The sequence below is a fragment of the Oryzias latipes genome, chromosome 11 (genome assembly GCF_053564925.1).
Source record: "Oryzias latipes strain Hd-rR chromosome 11, Olatipes_Hd-rR_3.1".
Classification (NCBI taxonomy): Eukaryota; Metazoa; Chordata; class Actinopteri; order Beloniformes; family Adrianichthyidae; genus Oryzias; species Oryzias latipes.
This window is the reverse complement of record NC_136247.1, coordinates 9,315,388-9,340,851: the sequence shown is the minus strand read 5'-3', so window position 1 is coordinate 9,340,851 and position 25,464 is coordinate 9,315,388. Positions and strand designations below refer to the sequence as shown.

Here is a 25,464-nt window from a genome sequence, read left to right as displayed (position 1 = left end):
CCAGCTACTTAAAAACATTCATGGCGACGTGTGAATTTCGGGTTGACGTGCGTTTATATAGAATTTGTGTTGGAAGTGGCCACTTGAATGTGCGTTGCAGAGGGCGTTGTGAACGTAGCTTCATATTTTTGAATAAAGCTCCCCGCTACACCACAGGAGTGAACCTGTAGGGTCTAATCTTTCTCATATGTGAGACACCGTTCTCTGTCTCCTCAGTGGCAGGACTATCACCTCCTTTCCCAGATCGGAGGTGCAGGTCTTATCCCAACAGCCCAGTCCTAGTGCAGTTTGTCTTCATTTTTCCTCATCCCTGTCGACTTCCATCCAAACCCATAAGTGTAATTTGACATGGTGTGTGATGCATTACTACAGAACAACTTGTTTGCGTTTGTCTGACTGCATTCATTTGTCTTTATCTCAATCATCCCTCCTCATTGAATTCTCTTCGGTTCTCCATAGCTCCTTCCTTCCTCTTGCCCCATTTCCAGAGGAGTGCACTCTCGTGCCTCCCTAATCGGTTTCCTTCTTGTTCCCTCTTTAGCTGTCAGTCACGAAGCCTATTTTGGTCTCATAGATGATCAGTGAGCGCAGAAATAAAAAATACCCAAAACTGGGATGAAATAAAGCAGATGTGACTCCACAGGGGACAGATTTTTCGAAGAGATTGTGGAAGTAAAAAAAACCTCATAAATCTGTGCTCGCTTGATGAATATTTACAAACCGGATGAATCGACTGTCATGACCAGAGAAAATTGAATTTCTGTGTTTTGGGAAAAATTACAGGATTAAGAGGAAGTAATCTGGACTGACATGACCTTTTTTTTTTATTTTAAGTTTGAATGAATCCTCTTTGTCCTTTGGACTCCCAACGTATGATACAGCTCCTTCGGTGCCCTATAGAGGGCAGCATTTAACTGTAGAGGACCACGGAGCATGACCTGGCACGTCTGACCACACACACACACACACACACACAGAGGCGTGGTGTGGACAACCACAGCAGCCTGGTGCTGTCACAGACATGATGAGAGTCTGCAGGCAGAGTGATGGGCTCAGGGTGTGGTGGGGTTTGGGGGGCAGATGATATGAAGATCATTTGGAGTCCAGAAATAGCTCTCCAGTTCTGCAGGTTCCCTGAAAGTATTAATATCTAATCATGGAGCACGCGCATGCACTAAAACATGAATGGCTGTCAGCATTTTTTCCATCAGATGTGCACATGCGGCTCTTTTCAATAATTCAAACTATTTGTGCACGTGTTTGATTCTTGGTAAGTAAACACACCTCCCTGTCTCAATCTAAACATCCAGGATGTAAACATTCTGGATGTAGACAGAACAAAACTGGAAATTGGTGTGTTATAAGTTGCAAATGCTTACTTATATACGATTGTCAGAGGATGAGGTTATGTTATGATTTGAGCAGTTTTTTCCCTTTAGAGAAATGAATATCTGATATTTTTGGATGAGCTTCAACCCTTTAATATCTGCTCCAGTGTTGATGTTCTTTCAACTACCGTAACTCTTCAACCGTTTATGCAATTAACGTAATTCCAACAAGAAAAGGGTTTTTTCTTTTCTCCCTCACAATCAGCTGATTTACGTTGATTGTGTATCATCAGTGCAAGGCAGCTTTTCTCTACTTCAGTATCTCTTGAAATTACATAAATTGCGTAAACAGTTGAAGAGTGACGGTAGTCCAGAGAATGTCAATACAAGTTGACCTAAAGAAGGGAATCCGGTCAATCGAAATGAAGGATTGATAGGTTCCAGCTTCTTCTCTCAGATCAAGTTCACCGTAAATGGTAAATAGTAAATGGCGAATACTTATATAATGCTTCCTACCCTCTTTTGAAGGCCCAAAGCGCTTCACAGTCACATTCAACCATTCACACACTGATGGCGGCTCCGCTGCCAAACACTGGCGCCAATCTCCCACCAGAGGCAAGGTGGGGTTCAGTGTCAGTGTCTTGCCCAAGGACACTTCGACACATGGGCGTGCAAGGCGGGAATCGAACCTGCAATATTACGATCATGGGTCGACCGCCCTACCGCTGCACCACGGCCACACCGTACCAGTCTGGTATAAAAGTTTAGAAAACCTGATGACAGATTGATTTTCTGAAGGAACCAGATGGCTCAATGTACGTTTGGCCGTGGCTTGATACCTTGATCAGCTCAAAATTTGGAGCTCTTAGTTTGTTTCTGTCAACAACTACACAATTGTTGGATCAAAATAAACTGGCTACTTAAGGTGGAAAGGATCATTGTATTACTGCTGGATGAAATGAAGAAAAGCTGCTGGAGACCTTGAGGATCGATCTGTGAACACACCTACAGCAGCTTTTCAAGAGACTACAATTCAAGGAGATAGACTGAAGAAAAATGCTCAACCATTGAATACATTTGTCTAATTTTGGCACACGATGAAGCAAAAGGTGACAGCACTTATCACAGGAGAACTTTATTAAACTCCTGGGTAACACTTTGGACAAAGATTCCTCAACAAACAATTAATAAAACATTAACAAGCATTACTAATGTGTTTATAAGTAATTTATTACCAACTTTGGAGATATCCTGGGGCAAAATGTGTGTCCTTTGAAAAACCAGCCAATTAAACCTTTTTCTGAAAGATTGGAAAGAAAACATCTCAGGGCCTGCATCTCAGATTCTATAGGCTTTAGGTACAACATCAAATGTTAATGTCAAATGTTAAGCAAAACTGCATCTTAATATCCATCAAGACTCCTGGAACAATCCGGATTTAGTTAATCATAGACTCAGGACTGGCCTTCACAACATCCATCTACAATGTTCAGCGCTGACATCAGTGTACTCTCCAAGGACTCTGGCTTGTGGCAAATGTCTATCAGTTTAGGCTTCTCTGTGTGGTGATTCTCTGCATGTTCCCTCAGTAAACACTCTGTTTAATTTGACTGGGGACTCAGTGGGGCGCAAATGAAATCAACTTCCTGTGAGCAATCATTTTTTTCCAAGAACAGAAAGCTTTCATTTAAATGAAATTTTAAAAAAAAGAAGTCAGAACTGCAGCTACAGTTTAAAGAGAAATACTTCATCACGAATTTCATTTGAGGGTGGAAAAAAGTATCTAATATGATTCTCAAAAAGAAAATAAAAGTTATTGAGATATTTTTTGGTGTTAAAATAGTCAAAGTGTCTCATACGATCCTCTTGGCTCTGGAACATGTGAGGATTGCTGATGAACTTATCTTCATTTGGTTTGGTAGTGGAGAAAACCAAAAACTGAAGCAAACTAAACTGATTGGTAGAAGAATTATGCATTTCCAACAGTTTCTCATGTAGGGGCGCTATAAGGAGGTCTATGCAGGATGGGGAAAAAGCAGCAAGTAGAAAAGTAGCAAATGTCACTAGGTTTTTGACTGTCATATATAAACAAGCATCTGCAGCTCCTCGGTATACCACAGATATTCTCTAGATTTTTCGCAATTCCTGCTTTTTCCAAATTTCTTCATCTTCTTATACATGTAGCAAAGTCCCAGTCAAATGTGTCTGCTCTGACATTTAAAATAGAGACATTTCCAACACGCTGAGATTGTTCTCTCAATGGATTTAGACCAACTCCAAATTGAATTTAAATTTTAATCCTAAAGGTGAAAATTGACTTAGGCTACATCTTCTCTGGAAAATCTGAAAAAAATCCAGAAAGGTGGAAGTTGTGGATTTGTGAGTAACTAATCCACAATAGAGAGCTTTGGATGACAGTAGAATAGATCTGCAGGTGATAGAAATGGGTCACAAGAATCTCAAATTTTTTCCTTCTACAGTCAGGACCATAAATATTTGGACAGAGACACATTCTTTCTACTTTAGTTTCTGTACATTACCACAGGGAATTGTAAATAAAACAGCTCAAAACAACGTTCAGCTTTTATCCCATGGGTTGAACAAAAAGATTGCATAAAAATGTGAAAAACTAAAGCATTTTTTAAAGACAATCTCTTCTTTTTATGTGCGGACCCTTCTCACGGATCTCCCCAGTTGCAGCTCCCGCCGAGGGTCTCCTGCCGAGCAACTGAGTTAGAACTGGTACGGACCAGGGGGAATCCAACTGTTTAATTAAAACAAAGCATGGTGAGGGCCCGCGCCGGGTGCTGACCATGGTGCTGATGCGACATCATTTCTGTAAGGTGGCCCAAAAGGGTCACAACACAAGACTTTAGATTTCGCAACACAACACAAAATAACACTACAATTCGTCCCAATACTAAAAAAGAATAACTCACGACATGAAACAATAACTTAAAACACAACACAATAACTCACAACACAAAATAACTAACAACACAAAACAATAACTCACAACACAACACTTTAAGTCACAACACAATAACTCACAACACAAAACCATAACTCACAAAACAATAAAACAACACAAAACAATAACTCGCAACACAACACTTTAACTCACAACACAATAAATACAACACAATAACTCACAACACAAAACAATAACTCACAACACAACACTTTAAGTCACACCACAATAACACAACACAAAACAATAACTCACAACACAATACAAAACAATAACTCGCAACACAATACAAGACAATAACTCACAATACGAAACAATAACTCATAACACAACACAATAACTCACAACAAAAAACACTTTAGAAAACGAAGTATATATGCAGCGGAAGTAGTTTGTTAGCTTCCGAACAAAAAGCTTCTGAAATTTCCACTCCACTTGCATTTTGTTGACGGTTCCTTGCAGCCGGCTCGCTGTGTGTCTGTATTTACTGCTGGAAGAGAACAATTCTCATTAAGAGGCAGTGAAAATGATCTTTTTTCTTTAGAAATGCATTTGTAGTACACTGTCTGGGTTAATACAAAATGATTGAGATACTTGCAGTCACATTTGAACGTTTATCAGAAGAGCTATTGAGCCGGAAGTCTGAATCTGTGAAGCTCTTTCAAACTTTACCAAACTGATAGTTTTCTTATTTACACAGCTCAGGGCTCCAGACTGCGAGCAATTGGTCGCATTTTGCGACCAAAATTTGAGAGTGTGCGACTAAATTTTACATCCAGTCGCACATGTGCGAGCAGTAAATTTGCCTCCCCCACCCTCCGTATTTTTTTAGACATTAAACTTGGAAGGGCACGTCAATGATCAATGAAATAATCAATGAGACGCAAGCGCACACGCACGCAGGCAGACACACACACTCGCGCACATACTCATGAAACGCGAGCACGTACACTCTCGCGTGATGCCTGTCTGTGAGGCGGCCACTGCGTGTGAGAAGAATAGGGAAAGCCACTGTGAGTGGCTAAAATGCGTGTAGGGGGAGGGGCCTAGAGCTGACCAACCAATCACAGTGGGGTATATGACTCTTGGGGGCGTGACAATGACAGGGTTTTGCAAGCAGGAAACCTGACAGCCCCCTCCCCGGACCACATTAAGGAGTTCCTTACTTTCCTTTAGAACGTATTTATTTGCTCGTAATTTTCTAAATACATGCAGTCCGTGCTGAACTTTTCTCTGGGTCACACAGACCCGGAGGAAGGTTTAGGTTTTGGCTACGGTTACGGCAGCACACCGACCGCCCCCGTCCCGCGGGAGTCGGGTCAGCTGAGGAGAATAAATGTCCCACACCTACATGCGTGACAGCTAACGGGGCTTGAACTTTTAACACGCTCGAGCAAAAATAACATTAGTTTTAGACTCACTGAAAATACGTGGGGAAAATGCAACGATAGACGTGTTTGAGATGAGGGGGGGGGGGGGGGGCGGCGGCTGTGAGATGAAGGCGAATCTGCAGCAAGACTGAAGGAGAACAGGAAATTGGAGTTGTCCTTAACATTCAATTTAGATTTAATACTCCTCTCCCCCTTAGTATGATCTATGTTATTATATATTTTATGATTATTTTAACGTTTTGTAGTTTATGTAGCCTTTTTTAATGAATTGGTATTTTAAATTATTTTAATTAATCACTCAACTACAAAAACCATCAGGACACATGTCCCATAATGCATTGTTTTGTAGTCTGTAGGGCAGCTTTCAGTCAGTTCAGTTTCCAGCTGTGTCCGGGTAGGTTTGCCCCTTGCTCCCACCCCTTTCTCGCGATATTTTTGTGATGATTGACAGTTAATGTTGGAGCAAAAACAAAAATATATGTCACACACCAGGTGATCTGCGCAGCGTTGAGTCCACCTGGGTGATCTCAAACACGCTTGTTGTGCATCTTGGCTGCACCTATTTGGTGTCACAAAGATAAATTTCCATCCGTTTTCTTTACTTATTTGTACTGTCATGATAGTGATGGTGCTGTCAGTTTACCTTCTTGTTGAATCTTCAAAAGTGCAGAATAAAATGTGACACTGAATTAGAAACAGCACATTGTAATTTCTGCATCTATTATTAAAGTATTTATTAGTAATAAAGTGGAAATTAGTAAATTGGGTTAGAATGTTGATTTACGGTATGCGCCCCTAAATTTTCTGGTTGCGCCCCTAAAATTTTCAGTTAGGGGCCACAGTGCTCCTAGTGAAAAAAGTTAGTCTGGAGCCCTGCAGCTACAATAATAATAATTAAAAGGGTCAGCTAACTTTATTTTCCCCTCTCCGGTTTTTGAGGGACAGTTAGCCTCCAAGTGGGTTCCATAGACACAAGAACATGCTGACCCAGACTGCTCTCAGACGGAGCGGGAGAGAAGCTGCTGGTACCGGGAGAATCTTTGAACGGATCTCGTGGATTCTGAATGTAGACGTGATTACCGATGTTTTAGCCCAGTGGAAATTTCAGAACAAAAGCACTTCTGTTGCATGTATACTTCCGTTTTGAGTTAAAGTGTTTTGTTTTGAGTTATTGTGTTGTGTTGTGAGTTAATTTTTTTAGTGTTGTGTTGCGAAATCTAAAGTGTTGTGTTGTGAGCCTTCTGGGACACCATACTTCTTCCCAGTGAAAGTACTGTGAGTATATCGGTGAAGATTTCACGTAAAGAAACACAATTTCTTGCAGTTTTTCCACGTATCGTCACATCAATATGCACCAAATGAACATCTTTATTGAATGTGTGTCTGTAGTTTCAGATGCTCATTTGATCACTTGCATTAACATTGCCTTCAGTAAAAAAAAAACTTTCAAGAAAAAAGTTAGAAAAAATCTGGAAAACAATAGTCTTGACAAATTATTGTGAGGAAACCTTCATGTTTTTGTAGCCGTTTAATCAGCAGAAATCTGCTGAAGTTTGCCAAGAGCTAATGCTTTGTCTTCATGTGTGATCCTTACAGCAGAACTTGCCTTGTTTACAGTGCTCGACAACACGACGCACAAGTCTGTTGCGCTGAAAGCCCGGCGCTCTCTGTGGACATGATTAATGTTTCACAGCTGCAGCACATCCCAGCAGATGAAACGTTCTCCTCTGCATCGCAGCTCTGACAGGCTGAAGCTTGAAAGTGTGGAGGAGAACAAACATACAAAAAGAAAAAGACACAAGCTGAAGGAAACCAGAGGCAGGTATCTGAAGAAGAAATAGTGGTAAAGAGGAAAAGTCAGGCGAACGTCCCAAATGAAAAGAGAGGCAAGGACAAGCACAGGGTGAAAGAGAGTGCAGTCTGTTCGAATGGCTGTGGAGTCTTTGAATCTCTTTGCTTTTCTTGCTCTGACTCTTCTGAGCTGCTGATGTATCGATCGTGGTCGAGGACAGACTGAAGGAAGGATGGAGTCACCCAGAGTTTAGTCTGACTTATTGTCACTCCCTAAAGACAAGAATCAAAAATGATTGCCTCACGATTTCCTCTGAGGCTTTCTTATACATTTGCATGATTTCATAATCAGAGATTTCAGATCAGACATTCAGATGTCTTAGATGTGAGTAACTCTGACTGAATCTTTCATTGTCAACAGGACTTCTCTTTACAAATACAAACGGAGATTGAAATATGTTCATTTCAGAAACTATTTGAACAAATATGCTCCAAGGGCAAAAAGGAAACGGGACAGCCCACTTGGAAAATCTAATACTAGCAGTACTATAAAACAACAATTTGTCAAATGTTAGCTGTAATGATTGTTGAAATTCATGTAAAGTCAAAAATAATTGTCTTAAACATCTCATATTCATTGTTCTCCTGGACTTTTATATGGAAACATCATATTAAAATAGCAAACAATGTTAAGGTTGAGACTAAGACTAGAACTCAAGAAACCAATTCATTCTCTTAAAAGAATCTCAATGATGTTGGAAAATTGATCTGGACGTCTGTCACGCAAGGGTTGAATTCATCCATTGAGACTCTCAGTTTAAGCTGTTTGAAGAAGGAGCTGAATAAACAACAAATGTATGCGTTTTGATCTCCTCAGGATAAGTGAATTGGTCACTTGTGTTTCATATTTTTAGAATAAAAATCCTAAACTTTTCAGTTGAAGAACATAATTTCCTAATTTTCTGCTTTTTTGCATTTTTGAGTCATATATGTGGCACTTCAGTGTAAACCTAAACATCACAGGAAGTGTCATGAATAGTTTGAGATCTGCTGGAAAAAGTAAAATCAGCATCTGTTGCAGTTAGATGGATTCTGGCTACATTCTCCTCTGAGAACCAGTCCTCTCAGAGTACGAAATCAACTCTAAACATCTCTTTTGTTACGGGTTTGCTGCAAACCTGCCATCACTGAGTGACACTCACATGTAGACTTATGAAAGATGTAATCACTGTCTCATGGTTGTGCACTGCAATGAATGCATTTACTAGACATACGCTAGGTTAAAGTATCACACAGACTCTGGCTTGAAAAACATATCCATTTTCTTCTTAAAAGAGGAAATTAGGAACATTCTGGATGTTTTTGTCAGTGCTTGAATGTGTGTTTCTGTGCAATGAAATCAAGACAGAAATACATCTGACGTCCCCCATTTTCTATGGGTAACGTCACACTTACTCGGTCTAGTTCTCATACAGTTTCTTAGCAAGCAGGAGTAAATGTGAAGCTCCGCCCACAACTATTTTTTGCGGACAGACAAAAAGTAGAGAAGCTGTTTCATGGCTTCCCCTCCTGCAGGATAGTCTACTGTAACAGCCTTCTGTCTGCTCTTTAGAACAAGACTTGGTTATCGTACTATAGTAATAGTACTCGAAAGACTAAACACTGGAGCTCCGGTGTTAAAGGGTTGATGATTATGGCCCACTGGGCCACACCGGTCTTGGAAATGTGCGTTCAGGCAGCCCCTTTCAATTAAAAATAAATGTAAAAGCATGTGTGAGCGCGTTTAGGGCTTTCATGTTAAAAAAAACCTCTTGCTATCACGTATTGTTACATACGTTTTTAATTCCATTTTGGGGCTCTACGCATGAAACGAGTATCAATCAAACTCATCCTGAAAGTTAAACCAGTTGAACTTTAACCAACCAGGGACTTGGATTTGGTAGTGGTGTATTGGTAGCGTCCTTTTCAAAACATGGAAGTGCTAACTCTTTAAAAATTAATCATGAAGGAGGAAATTAATGAATGCGGTGTTAGAAAAAAGAAGAGCAAAGATAATCCTGGAAAGGGAGGATGATGATGAGGAGCATGCAACCTTCTTTTCCTCATGCAGATCACTTTTGAAAAAATGGAGGCTGCAAATGTGACTGCGAGTGAGGGCTCCCTGTAATGGATTAATATAACCCCGCCAACACTCTACTGTTCCTGACTTTTTCTTGCTCCTATCATCTCTTCCTCCATTGCCCCCCCTCCACCTCATCTCTCCATCTCGCAGACAGTCATTCATCTTCTTCCGTGCGCCGCCATGCCCATTTGTTCTCTCCTGACATGGCCTTTTACCTCAGATCCAATTCCCACCATTTTAATCGAGACCAAATCACATTATGGTGAGCTCCTGTTCCTGCTGGCTGGTCTGGGTCCTCGTCCACATGAGTGCGTGCACATGGGGGGAACTACTGTACCAAGGTTGCATTTTTGTCTCAATATTTGCAACTTTTTAAAGGTTTTTTTCTTTTCTGTGAAATTGTTTGGAAGTTTTAATGTTTAAATTTGTCCGTTCTGGTCTCAGGAACCAAAGGTGCCTGGGGTTTATTACTAGTAATACCTGCGTGAGGCAGAATCCCCATTTGTTGTTCTCCGTTTTCTTTTTTTCCTGTTGCATGCTTCAGCAACACAAATGAATTTATGTCGTGTCAAGACATTCGAAATGAAATAAAAGTGAGGAGAGAGCGAGAAAAATGAGAAATCTTTTCATAATCGGGTTTGGGATTCTGCTGGCTGAATGTCTCATCAGGTTTCTACCTGTGCATGTTTGTGTGTTTGCCTATAAGGTTTTTTGTTTTTATGGTGTCAAAATAGAGCCTAAAGTATTGCGCATCAAAACAGTAAAACCGCGCATCAAAACCCCAAATCTGCGAATCAAAATGCATAAATTGAGAACCAAAACCCACAATTTGCAACCAAAAGCCTTTCCCCAAAGCACAATCCTATTTCTCAGCTGCCGATTTGTTTTCTCGCCATTCTGAAATCCTGTTTTTGAGTTGCAGTTTTATTTTGAAACTGTCTTTTTGAGTTGCGCTTTTATTTTTTGAGTTGCGCTTTTATTTTTTGCGGTTTTGATTCTAAAACCTGTCGACACGTAAAAACAGCGACATGTCAGTCAATGGGAGGGGAGGCGGGACATCCCTGATATCCAGTAGCTCATTGGCTACCGAATAAGACCGAGTCTTACGTCAACAGACCAGTTTAGAATGTGCCGGTAAGTTTCTCATGTTTTTCATATCTTTTACTATATTAAAAGATCAAAATTGTACTTTATTTAACCAGAGGACGCCAGCACATTCAGATGAGGAGCTCCACCACTAGCTGCTAGTGAAAAAAGATGTTAGAAAGTTAGATGTTGCATGAAAAACTATCACCATTGTTCTCCTGTGTTAGCATGCTAGCTAGCTCAATGCTAGCGGGGTATCCAGCTCTTCTCATGACTTTTGTGGATTAAGCAAAGTACATTTTTTTACCACAGTGTCAGGATCAGTCATGTAAACCTGGGAATAATTGTCCGTGAATTGTCACTAGGGTTAATCAAATATGTTATAACCTATAAGGTTTCTCAATATTTTTCAGGGTTTGTAACAGACAGAGGGAATTATTGAACAGAGAAACAATATTGCTGTGCCATATTATTCAAAATGTATGCGTCTGCACTATGCAGACTGGCAGAAGTCCGGTATTCGAGTGAACCAGAGCAGAGTAAATTGTAGCAGACCAGCAAAAACGTGTTTTATTCCACTTAAAATTATTCCAGTATTAGACATCAATAGAATTATTAGTATATTTAATTGGGTGGTGGTTTTAAAATTGACTATTGCTGTATGTCTGTTGTTTTCTATAAGGGCCGTTGTTATGCATACCATAACAAAAAAGGCAGGAATACTGAGGCAGCTACGACGTGGATGTCTACAACTTCTTTAAGGTAATGAAAAAAAATTTAATCTTAATTTTTCTCTTCTTTTTTTGGTTAATTAACTTTGCTGTTTTTGTTTCTTTCCAGATGCAGGCCCCAAAGACGTCCCAGTGTGATGCAAAGGCTGTCCAGCAGGCTCACAGACATCTCCTGTCAACTGAAAGAGAAGCCTTTAAAATAGTTGTCCATTTTGACCACACTGTCTGCTTCCCATTTCTTAGTGCCTGTACGAAAACAGTGACTTTTCCACCTCAAGTCTTTTAAGGAGTTTTAAAAACAGTTATTTTAATTTCTCTGAATTGTGGTTCAGAATTTTACAGAATCTAATGCACTTGACTCTGTGTTTCAGAGATCTTTGCAAAACCATCAGTCTTTTGTACAAAACACATTCAATGGTCAAACATTAAAAAATGAAGCTTTACAAAATACCAGTGGTGATTATTAGCCATTTATTTTCTTAAGGGGGGCAGTATTTTGTAAGGCAGATGAGATCTGTTCACATTGTTAGTTTTTGTTACATCCTGCTGTGATGACATGCATAGATCAGTACATAAATGTTAATGTCTTGGCCATGGTTTTCTGATGTCCCACAAGGGTTGAACAGGTCTGAGAGGAGAGAGGACAAGCCACAGAGGGAACAACTCCAACAGTTTCCTGCTCTGCCTGGTTTAAGTTAGTCTGTCGTCCAATGTCCACAGCATCCTGCACACAAAGAAAAATGTATTTAAGACAGTTAAAATGAGTGTGTGTGTGTGTATATATTTATATATATATACACACACACACACACACACACACCTTAATTGCTACTCAGTAGCTGCATATTGTGAAAGGTAACTTCCTGTGTTAACCTGCAATCTTTAAGGTTGAGAAAATTATTTTGGAATACAGTTCAGAATCAGAAAAACTTTATTGATCCCACCTGTGGGAAATTTGCTCTGGTACTTCAAATAAAAATTGTGTTTCTTTTATTTATTTATTTTAAATAGGGATTAACTTGATCCCAAACTAGGAAAGGTGTCACTTTCTTGCAGCAATATGTTGCTTTTGTTCAATCCATCTGTGTAATCCCTAAGGAAATATTGAAAAACCTTATATATACATGAATGTACTTCTTAAAAAACTATTTGATTAACCCTAGTGACAATCCACGGGCAATTATTCCCAGGTTGACATGACTGATCCTGACACTGTGGTAAAAAATGTACTTTGTTTAATCCACAAAAGTCATGAGAAGAGCTGGATACCCCGCTAGCATTGAGCTAGCTAGCATGCTAACACAGGAGAACAATGCTGATAGTTTGTCATGCAACATCTAACTTTCTAACATCTTTTTCACTAGCAGCTACTGGTGGAGCTCCTCATCTGAATGTGCTGGGGTCCTCTGGTTAAATAAAGTACAATTTTGATCTTTTAATATAGTAAAAGATATGAAAAACATGAGAAACTTACCGGCACATTCTAAACTGGTCTGTTGACGTAAGACTCGGTCTTATTCGGTAGCCAATGAGCTTCTGGATATCAGGGATGTCCCGCCTCCCCTCCCATTGACTGACATGTCGCTGTTTTTACGTGTCGACAGGTTTTAGAATCAAAACCGCAAAAAATAAAAGCGCAACTCAAAAAATAAAAGCGCAACTCAAAAAGACAGTTTCAAAATAAAACTGCAACTCAAAAACAGGATTTCAGAATGGCGAGAAAACAAATCGGCAGCTGAGAAATAGGATTGTGCTTTGGGGAAAGGCTTTTGGTTGCAAATTGTGGGTTTTGGTTCTCAATTTATGCATTTTGATTCGCAGATTTGGGGTTTTGATGCGCGGTTTTACTGTTTTGATGCGCAATACTTTAGGCTCTATTTTGACACCATATGTTTTGTTTTGTTTTTTGGACTCACATCTCCTGTGCTTTATCTGCACCTCTGTGGAGGCAAAGCTGAACAAAAAACAAAAAGCTGTATACCTGAAACCAATTAACTTCTGATATGATGAACAGAGAACATGCAGGTGTTATAATTTCCTGCAGTCTCATTAGAGTTTGTTCTTTAACCAGAACCACGAGTTAAACTGACACAATTTCTCTTCATTAGCCAACATTAACATCAAGTCATCTGGATCTCTAAATGCTAAACTACCTGGTGAACAAAAAAACATAGGAAAATCCTATTATTGCGTTAGGTCAAACAAAAAGAATAAATTACAAACATTAGCCAAAAAAATTATTAGCTGCAGATTAGTGTCAAGTTTAAGATGTATGATACAGTAAAGATAAAAGCTAAATTAGCTTGAAAACAAAAAAGAAGACAAACGGTTTAATGTTGTGTGGCGCTTCCCCACCCACCACCCCCTGCCACTCGCCACCTGCAGCTGCTACACACCCTCGTCCAAGCCTCCCACCTACACCCGCCCTTCCAACTTTGCCGCCCACTTTTCACCCATCCTGACTGGCCGAGTAGCCACTACATGCCTAATGGCTTACATAGAAATCTCTGATTCACCGCACTTCTACCACTGTCAGACTCGTCAGAGTTGAATGTGAATAGTTGAAAAAAAAAACGTTTTTCAAAATAACACATTTTCTGTTGGTTTTATCCTCACACTGGCCGCATGTCCTTTTGTGACGATCACTCGAGGAAAAGTTTCCTTTTCCCATGTTGTGGGAAACCATCAAAATCTGCAAATCTCAGACTTTGACACAAAACGGCTGCCAAGCTGTAGGTTCTACGGCCATCCCATTTTAATTTAAAAACTTCTTTTGGATTTCCCCGACACATTAATTTTGGTTTTGGTAGTGGATTTTTAAATCTACTTTTTTCCGGCTCCATACATGACTTTGAAACCGTTTATTTTTTCACGTTTTCACTTGCCATTATATCATCATTGTTTTGCTTTCTTTTGTATTGTTTTTCAGTTGGCAATGGTTAGATTGTTAGCTTTTTAAATTTTGTTTTCAATAAATATTTTAATTTTTGTGGGACTCTTTCTGCTTCTTTCAAAAATTTTGAATGTTTTTTTATTCCAACACAAAGACCCAAATACATGACGAGTTAAATTATTTTTCAAACAAAACATTTATTAAATTTTGAAAAAAAAAAAAAATGCTTGTCTTCCACTAAAGCCTTACTTGATGCAGCATGACAAGCATTACTGAGGTTTCAAATAACTTTGCAAACCCACAATGGGCTGCTCTTTGAGGATGATGTATTAGATGTGGTCAGTTCTGGACTCTTTTAACTTTATTTTACCCCAATCTGCCCAATTTCCTTGAAGAGCCTTGTAACTAAATTAATCTTACATAACCAGCTCTTATCTGGACTCTGGGCTTTAAGCTCTTATCCGGGTATGAACTCATCCTTCCACTGTTGGCGGAAAGTCGCAGCTGGAGGACATCCATGTTTCTGTCTCACTTCCTTTCAATAAACTGATGTTATCGGTGCTTTGTACTCATGGCGAGCCACAGACATCCACACATAAACACAGCAGGGTGGCACACTCCTCATCACCTTCCCTTTATCACTTATAAGAAAGATGCTATCTATTGTTCAGGCCAACAAGGATAAAGTGGTGATGAGACCAGACACAGCATGCCCAACGGTTGTCTTTCCTTATTTAGAAACAAAGATTTCCAACAAAAAGGATAATGCTTTTCAATTCCAGAAAAAAAAGGAATTGTTCTGCAGATAGAGTAGTAACAGATATATCAACTACTAGCAATGAAACAGTACAAAACCAATATTAAGTATCACTTAGCCAATGTTGAACTTCTATTAAAACATTTTGACTATCATAACTCTTTGACCATTTATGCAATTTATATAATTCTAGCAGATCCTGAAGCAGAGAAAAGTAGTGTTGTACTGATATGCGACATTTTACAGTAAAGACTTGTTTAATCAATCAACGTAAACCAGCTGATTTATTGGACTGACTGGTCCAAAGCTGCTTTATTCCGGTTGGAATCACATACATTCAGTCTGAATCTGTCACGGAGAAAAGCGGCATTATGCAAGACCTACAGCCAAAGAGTTACAGTAGGTTGAAAAGTAACAGTTGGTTAAAGAGTTATGGTAGGTTGAGGAGTTTCCAAAAGATCAAAGAGTCCCAATAGGTCAAAGATTTACATTAAATTGAGGAGTTAGGATAGGTTGAAGAGTTCTGATACGTCTAAGAGTTATGGTTGGTCAAAGATTTATGGTAGGTTGAAGAGTTACATTAGGTCATAAAGTTATGGTTGGTCAAAAAGTTCTGATAGGTCAAAGAGTTACATTAGGTCCAAGAGTTATAGTAGGTTGAAGAGTTACGGTAGGTCATGGAGTTACGGTATATTGAAGATTTAAGGTAGGTCTTTGAGTTACAGTAGCTCAAAGACCTTCAGGAGGTCATAGATGGTAGGTTGAAGAGTTTCGATAGTTCAAAAAGTTACAGTTGGTTAAGAGTTACAGTAGACCGAAGATTTACGGAAGGTCAAAGATATATGGTAGGTCATAGATTTATGGTAAGTTTAGAGTTTCGATGGGTTGAAGAATTATGGTAGGTTGGAAAGTTACGTTAGGTCAAGAAGATACGATTGATCCAAGAGTTAGGTTGGGTTGAAGAATTACAACATGGCCAAAATGCTCATGATAGATTGAAGACTTACGTTAGGTCAAATAGCGTGTGTTATTCGACACCTCCGGTGTTGAAGTGTTAATTAATTTTGAAAAATGTTACTTCTTACAAACCTTCACAGAGGAGGAGTGCAGACGTACGGTTTGAGAACACGCTGGTGTACAGTAACTGTGTTTGCAAGTAGTAAATGTGTGTTAATTTATGAATCATGAATGAGTGTGTAAAAGTGTTAATCTGTGTGTATGTGAGTGTTTTGGCAAGTTGGCAATGACAGTAAGACAGCACCTTTTCCCCTGAGGGGGGGGCCACATGTATCAGTGTGATGACTCAACATGACTGCAGACTCCATTACCACAGTCCTGCCTCTCCGTCTCTGTCAGAGGCCCACACCTCAACACATCCTGGAACACACACACACACAGTCACCCCCCCCCCCCCCCCCCAACAAGACCCCATCAAAGAGCATCTCCAACTCTCAGCACTCCCGAGTAGGGAACCCCCCCCCCTACTCCGTGTAATGGCTGCACAGGTCCAGAGAGCCTTTCAGCCGCCACTTGTGAGCCTCTTTCATTAATAAAAACCGGCTTCAGTTGAGGCTACAGCACTTCATGAAGCGAGGCATGTAACTTTACCATGCAGAATTACAACATTAGCTGCAAAATGTGGAAAATTATACTTCTTCTCTCGATAATTCTAGTAAAGTCGGTGTGGCAGCTGATACGCCCATTTGATGCATGGACCCTGAGGGATTCATATCAACTGTCAAAAATGGTAAAATGGCAAATATACTTATATAGGATTACCTTCCCTCACTTCACTACCTTCCATGAAGGCCCAAAGCCTCTGGTCTCTGGCCTCCTCCTACAGTCCACAAACATGCTTCATTGGTTAATTGGGGATTCTAAAGGGTCTCTTAGGTGTGCATATGAATCTGTTTGAGTGTGTGGTCCTGCGACAAATTGTCGACCTGTCCAGAGTGTGTCCCACCTTTGGCCAACAGTGACTTGGACAGGCTCCAGCAATCATATGATCCCAAAAGGGATTTAGAGATTCTGAAAGTGGCTGGACTTCACTCATAGCTCTCCTTGTTGGCCTCGGTCCAGCTTTCTCGGTCCGGCTGCTTCACCTGCTAAATAGAAGGTTATCAAATGTTCTCAGAGTGCTCCATTCTTCTCTGCAGAGAACATCTCCTCTTCTTGCTTAGGATTTCTGTTTCCAATTAAAATTTGGGGGCCACAGATTTGGTGGTAATTGTGTCAGATCAAGGAGTACATTAAATGATCCATCGGTACCTTAGGGCTGACCGAAGGGATGTTGGTGGAAATGATAAAGCAGATCTTTGTGGGGTTTTTTTTCTCACTTGCTCTCTCTCCTCTAATGTTCTGCAGTGAAACTAAATGGGCAATAAGCAGGGAATGTAGTTCCAGTTCATCATGTGAATGAAAATGAAGTGATTTGTGCTGCGCATGGAGTGCCGCGCTAAAATGAATTAACATCTGGGTTATTTTCTTTCCTCTGGTCTTTTCAAACCTCCCGCTTCAGTTTCTTTGTTGGCCGACTCTGTGTTCATTTTTTCCGTGGAATGAGATTTCATATCTGCCGTATTCTTCAGCGGCTCCTCAGATAAGTGTGCAAGTGTGGTGAATCGCACTGAATTAACAACCTGAGTGAAAAGAATTGGGCGTGATTTTTGTTACTGCCATCTTTTCCTGATCCTTCTTCATTTTTATATCTTCTGTGAGGGCCAATATGTGCCAGAAGAGTGCAGGTCTTATGGTGATTACCAGGGAGCCTCTTCTTGCACAAGGTGTTTGCAGGCTTGGTTTCTTTGCCGCAGATCCGCAAAGAATAACTCCAACAATTGTCGACCAAAGTTAAAAGAAACCAAATGGAAGAAAAAGTCACAGATTTTCCAAGTTTTACCACTTAAAAAGATGAGAGAGGTCAGTAATGTATATCTTAGGTCCACTTCAACTATGAAGCTATGCTCACACCGCCCTCTGCATTGTTTGTTGCAATGAAAAGTCTATGTAACTGTGCATATGTGCATTTCAGGCTTCCACATCAAAAACCGTATTACTCACGGGTAGCTGTGCACGTTTCTACAACCTTTTTCAGGCTCTACAAAACGTGCAGCAACTGAACGCAAGTTGACAGGTAAACCAGGTCGAACTTTGACCAATCAGGTACTCGGATTTGGTAAGGACGTATGGATGGTGTCCCATTTAATTCACAGTCTGAGTGAACGTTTCTATGGCAAAAACCTTTTCCAATCAGGAGTAAACCTGTTGGAAGTTCACACCCCTTTCCACCAACCTGTGCAAACTATGCATAGACATTTTTGATCCATGGGCATATTGAGAAGACCACGATTTTGATATTTCCCCTCCATCTGTTATCTCCATTCAGACCTGCCTACTTTTCACCTGCAGGCAGCCCTCATCTACCCGTAAGGGTAGCTGTAACTGAGGCATAAGGTCCTCCACAGACTTGAATAACCCAAAACCCTGCAGCACCTGTACGAGCCAACCCCCATACGGGTGCATGGGACTAAGGGTGTATCCAAACTGGACAAATTAGGTTTGCTTAAAGTGAACCAGAGTTTTTCCCCCCACTAATTTGGTACAAATTTTCCGTCTGAACACACCCAAGCGAACTCTGGTCCAGGACCAGGAACCCCTCTCTCACTCATCCTTTGAGATGGTCTTGGTTGGTTTTCTAATCAGACTGAGCTTTGGTTCGCTCTGCGATTTTCTCATTCTGAATAGGCTCTGTGCTCAGAGCAGAACAACCGAACCAAAACGGCCAAACGGATTGCAAAGTGTAGGACTTCCATTTTTCTTTCTCTCATTGCTTTGTCCAGCCCTGGTAATTCCTGGCCAATGCCTGAAGAGATCTTTAGTCACGTGGTTTTGTTTAGTACAAAACTGGAGAGTCTGCTTGACGGCAGTTTGAATACAGACCAAACACAAGGTTCAGGACTTGAGCGGACTCGGCCCAGACCAACTGACTTTTCCTGTCTGAAAACACCCTAAGGCTTTACCTGACAGTGTTTACACAGATGGATGTGTTTAACGCTGAGAAACACTTCATCTCTGATCTCAAAAGTGCTATTTTGTTCAGTTGCAGTTTATAGACCCAAAGTGAGCTCAGATTTGCTCCAATAAACTCTTACATCTTTGTCAGCGTTACATCTTTCCTCCCAGCTCCCCCTCCTCTCCTGCCCCCTCTTGCTCTATTACTCTGGGTTAAATGTGAAATCAGCTCCACCTCCCATCCTAGAAGCAATTTAATGTCTCTGCATGGTGCAGCACCTGCCTATCTGGTCAGCTGTTGTCTCCCATTAGCGGCTCATTCCCTCTGCCGTGAGACCTCAGATCAGAAGATGAAAGTACTACAGATGACAGATGCAAACATGCCACAAAACACAAACGCAAGTGGCATTTATTTGCAGAGTGTGCATGAGGTGCAAAGAAGCAGAGAGAAAAAAACCTAAACACTTGTGAGCCTGCTAAACTTGTTTTCCAGCTTTGATCCTGACTGTGAGACATTGGAGTGGAGGATGAATAAACCAATAAACAGCAAAAGGAGGGTGGGGGGGGGTGGAGTGAGAAAGACAAAGTGTGGAGGAGAGGTAAAGAGATGAAGCAGGAGCTGTTAACAGAGAAAGATGTTGAGGAGGAAAGGCCTGACATCATCGTCTGCACCGCTGGTCAGAGAGCAGACAGCCGGACAGACTGCTTATACTGCAATACCCTTCTGTGTCACGCACACCCACACACACGCACACATACACACAAACACAAAGTCTGCTGTCTGTCTTCTACCTCCTCACTTATCCTCGCAGCGCCCACACATTTTAAAGAACCTCCCTCCTCTATTCCCAGCGTGTCCCGCTTTTGTTTGCCCGTCTTCTTCAACCTCCTTCTCTTCCTCCTTCACTGCAGCACCTGTCTTATTGTCTTCCCCTCCTCTGCGGTGAATATCTGTCGTTCTGCACCTGAAGAAGAGGAGGAAGCAGAGGGCCCCTGGTGGCCCTGCTGCAGCTCCCCCTCCATCTGCAGGAGCTCAGACACACAGCTCTCCGAGTATCTTGGCAGTAACTCTCTCTTCAGGATGGTAGCTTTCGCCCTGCGATTTGTCCCAGGGTCTCGGCTCAAATGTGCAGGAAAGCCAGAGAAACTTTACTCCTTTATTTGATTTGCTTCAACACGTGTCACTCTCAGAGCTAATAACGACTGATGTGAAAAAGCAGGAAGGGAAACCTCCTCTCTATAAAATACGTGGAGATTTTGGTTTTCTTCCTCTTTTGCGTTGAGGGAAAGTTCGTTTGCATTCACACTGAAGTGAACCGCACCAGAGTTCAATTGCAAAAGAACAAAGACCCTCATTCTCTTGTTTGGTCTAAACTGGGAAGCAAACTGGGAACAAACTCTGATACAAAATGGACCAGAAGGACCAACTGTTTCCCGTGTGAGGCCCCCAAATGAAGTAGTCAATTGCATACAAACATTGTCTTAAATTTTCAGATGGATTATTAGTAGTCAAGGCTGATGGGACACTTCTGGATTTTCAACTTTGAAAATGAGAAGAGAAGACGAAAGAGAAAAAACAATCCAACGACTTGACAATAGCTGCAAAGTGGTTGAAAAAGCTGAAACCCTCTCAATTCAATTCAATTCAATTCAATTCAATTCAAATCAATTCAACTTTATTTATATAGCCCAAATTCACAACAACAGTCGGCTCAATGGGCTTCGTACCGGTAATTGTACGGTAAACATACAATCAAAAAGGATCATAAATGCATAGAATTCAATAGGATAATACTAAAACTTTAACTAAACAGACAAACTAAACTGGGCATCCCTGCCCTTAGAACCCCCTTCACGGTAAGGAAAAACTCCTAAAAAAACGGAATCTGGAAAAAACGAATAAACCTCAGGGTGCCCACATGAAGAAGGGATCCTCACCCAGGATGGACAGGTGATATACCAGAACTCTAAGAGAGAATTAGCTTATCTAACCCTACAACTACATGTTTAAAGTCCAGCAGACGATCTTCATCCAGTTAAAGTTGGGGGACGACTGGGGGCACGAGACGATCCGGAGACAGGATCCACAGCCAGGTGTAGGAGAAGTGGTAGAGGAAAGCCAGAGACGAGGTACACGGTCAGGTACAGGAGCACGGATGAGCCAACTGGAATCTGGAAGCTTTTCCACTCCGAAGTTGGAAAGAAGGAGAGTACATGAATCGCACTGCACCAAACAGAGGCATGGAGAACTAACTGATAAATAAATGATCAAGAATAGAGGAGAGAAGGAGAGTAGAAGTAGATGAGAAAAGAGGACAGAACCCCAGTCCACCATAGTTTCCACAGCTTCAAACTTCTAGCAGCCTAGTAACAACTTTATTGTTATTATTAAGGTTAATTTAAAGATGTTAACAGAAAGGTAAATATTCTCCGAATACTAGCTAGTCTGATAATAAGCCTGTCCAAAGAGGAATGTTTTCATTCTAACTTTGAATGAAAGGGGAACTTCCGGTTATGGCGGCCATGTGAAAAGTCGTGTTTTCTGCCGCTCTGCAGCTCGTGCTATACCAAGAACTTTACTTGCTGCTATCCAAAACTAAATTACAAGAGGAATGAAGGAATAATGCCTAAAAAACCTAAAACTGGAAAAGAAACAACTGAAAATTCTAAGCAACCCAAGTTAACGGAGTTTCGTCTTCGAGGGGAAGCGCAGAAGGCTAACGCTGCCACTGTCCAAATGGCGGAGACGCGCGAGGAGGAAAGCAGCAAGGTGGATAAAATACTGTCTGTTGTGACCTCCATGAAGACAGACTTTTCTACAAGATTTGACAAACTTTTATTGGCAGTCGAAGACATAAAACAGGAACTGAATGATTGCGCTGAACGAGTGACACAAACGGAGGTGCGCATTTCCAACACGGAGGACGACATCAGCGTTTTGCAGGCCAAGGTGAGCGCACTGGAAGCAAAAGGAAAAGTTCTGGAGGACAAAGTCTTAGATTTGGAATCAAGATCAAGGCGGAACAATTTAAGACTTGTCAATTTGCCAGAAGGAGCTGAAGGACAGGACCCGTGCCTGTTCTTGGAAAAGTGGCTTCCAGAGGCGCTCGGCACCGAAATGCTTCAGACTCCGCTGACCATAGAAAGAGCGCACCGAATCGGACCGCGGAGAGACGGCAACGCTCCACCTCGCACTCTCATCATGAGATTCCTTAACTATAAGGATAAGCTGGCTGTTGTCTCTGCGGCGCGGGCCAAAAAGGATCTTCGCTACAAGGAGCAGCGGATCCGATTCTACCCGGACCTCGCGGCGGGAGTGCACCAGCTTCAGAAAAAGTTCGACTCGGTTCGAGAGGATCTGCGCAGATTGGGGATAAAGCACGGAGTGATTCACCCAGCAAAGTTACTGGTGACCTACGAGGGGAAGACGCACGCCTTTAAAACACCGACAGAGGGTCGAGAGTTTCTCAAGAAGATCCAGAAGAACTCTGAGTGAAAGTGATTCTGATCTGACATACTATTCTCTCAACAGTTGTGAGAAACAGGTAACGGGACGGGAAAATTGGCATTCCAATATGGAAACATCTGAGTGACTTTTTTTTCTTCTTCCTTTATTTTTCTTTTTCTTAATTAATAATATTTTTTGAAACAATTTCTACAACTGTATACATTAAGTGAAAATTAGCAGCGTAGAAAAATTATTTTTGGTCAAGGCACGACCAGCAGTGGCGTTAATGTTCGATTTGAGTGACATGGGCAGACTGCTCCTCCCAGAGAAAGGATCAGGCACGTGCCATGGCGGGAGACACAATGTGGGGGGAGGGAAACCCATTCAGTTGGGTAAATGGGGTAACGGGTGTTCAAGTTTGGTGTTTTGGATATGTTCTCTTATATCCAGGTTAGTTAGGCTTCTCTTTAAAAAAATGTTCATTGTATTATGTGAAAGTTTCACAGCAGCTGAAAAGAAATACAGATCTCTTTTTTTTTTCAAGAGACAATTTACTCTAAATGCAAATAAATACTTTGATCTGTCCAAATTAATGCAAGGAGTAGATCTAAACTTTGTAACATGGAATTGCAGGGGATTGCAACGTTTCAAAAAGGTCAAAAAAGTAATAAACAAAATAAAAGATATGGGGTCCAAAATAGTCTTTCTTCAGGAGACCCATCTTCTAGAGGAAGACGAAAAAAGAATTAGAAGAAGGTGGCGAGGGAGCGTATTTGCTTCAGCATTTTCTTCCAGAGCAAGAGGAGTGATGACTCTTATTCATGAATCTGTACCATTCCATGTCAGTAATGTGATTAAAGACAAGAGGGGTAGATATTTAATAATACAAGGATCATTATTGTTGGAAACATTAAATTTGGTTAATATTTACGGTCCTAATTCTGATGATTTTAAGTTTTATGAAGACCTGTTCCTTACACTTTCAGCGCTGCCCGGGCAATTTATAATAGCTGGGGACTTTAACTGTACCTTAAATCCAAGCCAGGATAGATCCACAGGAACCGACCAAACTCATAACAACTGTAGACTGAGTATTCTGAGATCAATGAAAGAACTAAAACTGCTAGACATTTGGAGGGAATTAAATCAGCAAACCAAGGCCTATTCATGCTATTCTGCAACATTTCAAACCTACTCACGTATAGATTATTTCCTAATTTCTTCTGAATTGATGTCCAAAATCCAAAAATGTACATATGACAATATTGTAATTTCGGACCATGCTCCATGTTGCCTAGTATACAGGGATGAAAAAATATCCAGCGACCCTCCTAGATGGCGATTCCAACACAAATGGCTGCAGGACGGAGAGTTTGTTAAATACATAGGAAAACAAATAGATGACTTTTTCTACTTCAACACAGATCAAACTTCAGCCTGCATTAGATGGGATGCCTTTAAGGCATTTCTTAGAGGAAAAATAATTAGTTACACAAGCTATAAAAATAAGAAAGACAAACAAAATTTTGCACAACTAGAGAACAAAATAAAACACACACAACGAAAAATTTATGAAAATGGGGATCTGGAAGCAAAAAAAGAGTTATTACTCCTAAGAGCAGAATATGACAAACAGTCCAGTAACAGGGCTGCATCAAGCCTTTTAAGGTTAAAACAAACATTTTATGAACAAGGTGACAAGGCTGGAAAATTATTGGCATGGCAAATAAAACAACTGGAAACTAAAACCTCTATCACATGTATCACAAAAAATGAACAAAACTTAGTCAATCCAAAAGATATCAACGACGCCTTTAGAGAGTATTACCAGAAACTGTATGACGCTCAAGGGAACTGTAATCCTTTTTTTTTTTTTTTTTTTTTTTTTTTAACTTGTCCTGTCCAACAGCTAGGCAAACAGATGAGAGCTGAGGGCCTCTTGTGTTGGACATATTTTATTTTAACAAGAGGGGTTATTCATCTTCAGACAAACCAAAGGTATGACTGAATAAACCCCTTTTGTAATTGAGGCCAAAATTTATTAATTTCAATCATGTTTGAAAATCTTTGGTGTTGGACCGGACGGAAAAGGAAAGAGGGGAAGAAGAGAGAGGGACGTTAGAGAGGGGGGGGGGGGTAGGAGGGTGATAATAGGAGGGGAAGGGGGGTAAGACCATGAAGCAGCATAGAGCAGACAGGTTTACTGGTTGTTTATCGTTACGGTACGGTTCAAATGTAGTACAAAAAGGGCGGGGCCTGTTCACACACACTCAAATATTATCAACACACCTGCTAGCCGCAAAAATGTCCACATGTCAACATGCACACAAAACAGATAGTGTTCACGAACGCATACCTATGCCTTTAAACCAACTAGTGTGAAATCTTTCATTCATTCAATCATGCAAACTATTAGTGCAAAGGTGAGCTAACACCTGTGCTCAGGTGAGTGTTTATGTTCTTCTAAAATGGATGGTGGAATGTGAAAAGAAGGAGGAGGAGCGCCCAGCCACCCCCACACCCATACCCCCGCCGCAGCAGCAGCGGCAGCCGGAATTCCCCCAATGCCACACGGGAACAGGCAGGGAACAACCGCCCCCCGGGCGACCAAGACCGCCACCCAGGCCAGGGCCAGCCGGACCGCCGCGAGGCCCCCAGAGCCAGAGAGCAGGGAGGCGCAGAGGGAAAGAGAGCGCCGCCCCAGCCCAGCCAGGAAAGCAGCCCCCCGCCGCGCCGGAAGAGCCCAACGCAGGGCCCCACCGGAGAGGGACGCCCACAGCCCCAGACGAGCACCCCACCACCACCCAGGAGTTCCGGGCATCCCCCCGCCCCGACCCCAGGTACGAGCCAGGACCCCCCAAGGGAGACCCGCTCCGCACTCCAGGCAGCCACCCACCCGGCCCACGGTTGGTCCAGGTAGGAGCAAGGCAGGGGC

At 41.4% G+C, this 25,464-nt stretch overlaps 3 long non-coding RNA genes across 3 annotated transcripts in view; 2 read left to right on the top strand and 1 right to left on the bottom strand.

The window, feature by feature from the left end:
* The window catches only part of LOC144995221 (uncharacterized), a 56,934-nt gene that overhangs the window by 7,475 nt on the left and 23,995 nt on the right, over positions 1–25,464 (top strand). The window lies entirely within an intron of this gene.
* LOC111948206 (uncharacterized) lies at positions 10,661–11,868 on the top strand. Its single transcript, XR_002874166.2, has 3 exons — positions 10,661–10,737; positions 11,372–11,451; positions 11,530–11,868. It is a non-coding gene; the product is annotated as an uncharacterized LOC111948206 (long non-coding RNA).
* LOC144995587 (uncharacterized) lies at positions 11,875–13,307 on the bottom strand. Its single transcript, XR_013659134.1, has 2 exons — positions 12,895–13,307; positions 11,875–12,144 (listed from the first exon to the last, which is right to left on the bottom strand). It is a non-coding gene; the product is annotated as an uncharacterized LOC144995587 (long non-coding RNA).